At 28.8% G+C, this 2,113-nt stretch overlaps 1 protein-coding gene and 1 long non-coding RNA gene across 2 annotated transcripts in view; one reads left to right on the top strand and one right to left on the bottom strand.

Annotated features, from left to right (window-relative positions):
• LOC107740377 (lipoma HMGIC fusion partner homolog) overlaps positions 1-2,113 on the bottom strand; it is a 138,841-nt gene that overhangs the window by 54,752 nt on the left and 81,976 nt on the right. The gene's annotated exons all lie outside the window — the stretch shown is intronic.
• LOC107740378 (uncharacterized) overlaps positions 95-2,113 on the top strand; it is a 27,197-nt gene continuing 25,178 nt past the window's right edge. The window contains exon 1 of the long non-coding RNA XR_001640077.1: positions 95-157. This is a non-coding gene — a long non-coding RNA (uncharacterized LOC107740378). The remainder of the gene's footprint in view (positions 158-2,113) is intronic.

The following is a 2,113-nucleotide window of genomic DNA, read 5'->3' as shown; positions in this document are numbered from 1 at the left end:
GAGGTGGGTCTGAGCAGGCATTATTCAAAGTATACAGTTGTAATTGCTGTGTACATGCATTTATGCCATCTCTGAGCACCATTAAACAGTATGTAGACACCTAAATGCCACTTCAGAAGCGCTTCTGTGCCATCTTTGCAATGTAAATTTGACACTAGTTTTACAAAATAATGCATAGTATTTATATAAATATTACAAATAATATTAATAATGTTACAAATATGCTTATTTTTATTAAAGACAACAATCCATTATAAATAATGGTTACTATGCCCCATGACTAATACATTAATTTGTCAAGAAATGTAAAACATTTAATGAATTAAATTAATTAATTAATGAATGAAATGAAAATAAAATAAACAATATACTGACTTCTAAAGACATTGTTTGTATTCAATGCTTTCTTCAGCCACAAAAATGTAATGTCTTTAAATTTTCTTAATTTTAGTGCTTTTCTCAGAAATATTGATATATTAACATATTAAATATATATATTAATATTAACATATGAAAATATGTTATAAAAATGTACATATTATATAATTAATATAACTATTAATAAATTATAATATAATATAAATTATAAATATGAATAAAATCAATCTATAATTAAATTATTTTATATAAAGGATTTAGTTAATTTATGTAATTTTTTTTTACTTAAAGTTTTAGTAATTTTTTTTTTTTGTATTTGTTTTTGTTTTTCTATATGTCTATATAGTTTTACCTCATGTTAGATTCTGCTCATACATGCAAACTGTATTATCTTTTTTTACAGTCTCAATATACCATTATGACTTCTTTATGGTTAAGGTCTCTTAAAACATTACACAACAGTCTTGTATAATGTGAATATCTTTAGACTATTAGAATCATATTTTTCCAGAGTAGCCCATCGTTTTTGTCAGGTTTGTGATATTAATTTTGTTATTGCGACGTGCTTTGTTATTCCCTTGCTATTTCTGTATCATTTCATCTCCTTTTACAGCCCAAACAGGATCAGAGCAGAATTTTTGCAGCAGCTTTTTACTACAGTGAATTTATCATTGCAGAAAGCTTTCCCATAATCCTGTGAGGGAGTGCTATGGATTCTTTTAGGGTCATTGAAAGGATGTATACCGCAGCTTGGAGTGGGAGGGGATGGGGGTGGGCTACTTCGGTGGGAAAGTTTGTATCTGGAGTGCAGTAAGTGGAGGCTGTAGCAATTACGCATTGAAGACTGGATAGCTAAAACTCTTATACCATTAGACAGCTGAATTTGAGTGGATCAGATGTGTTTTAATTCCGATTATATCTCTGTGTGAAGCAGTCTGGGAATGTAGCTCTGGCTTTAGGGCATTAGAGGGAGATTTGAGGCAAGTCAAAGTTCAAATCACTATAAATAAGCCATTGTTTTTCATTAGTGTCATCTTCATTAGTTCACACATAAAAGAGAAAATCTGCTGTATGAAAGGGAAAGAGATGGCTGTCAGCCCATGAGAACAAGGTCGGGTCATATTACATTAATCTCAGCAGACACTGACCCAATGAAGACAGAGGTCAAGGCATGCTAATGAACAGTACTAGATCTATTTAAAGAAGTAGATTAACCAAAAATGTAAATAATGTCATTATGAGGACTTTAGCAATATAAGACATTACGCTGCAATATTTTTTTTTTCTGTAAAGATGCTTTAAAATAATCTGTATTGTGTTTCTTAATAAAATTGACAACTTAATTTAAAGTGCTTTCACACCACAACATACATACATTATCTATGTTATGTTGTTGTCTGCAAGTTTTTGTATGCTGGTTGCACCAAATAACTTTGATTTGGGGACAAAAGTATTAATAAACAGCTAAGCAATTTTGTTAAAAATATATTTATTTTACCATATAAAATAACTGTATTTATTTGCCAGAATTTCATAATTTTAATTAATTTTTCATTTTTCAACATTATTATATTAGGAAAGTTTTGTTGTTGTTGTTGTTGTTTGTTTACACTACCATTTAAAAGTATGGGGTCAGTAAGATTTTTATTGTTTAAAAAAAAAAGAAGTCTCTTAATCTGACCAAGCTGCAAAAAAAAATAGAATTATACATATATAGACACTATATATATATATA

Source organism: Sinocyclocheilus rhinocerous, unplaced genomic scaffold (genome assembly GCF_001515625.1).
Source record: "Sinocyclocheilus rhinocerous isolate Xijiao unplaced genomic scaffold, SAMN03320098_v1.1 scaffold315, whole genome shotgun sequence".
Classification (NCBI taxonomy): Eukaryota; Metazoa; Chordata; class Actinopteri; order Cypriniformes; family Cyprinidae; genus Sinocyclocheilus; species Sinocyclocheilus rhinocerous.
This window is presented reverse-complemented; position numbering and strand designations above follow the sequence as displayed.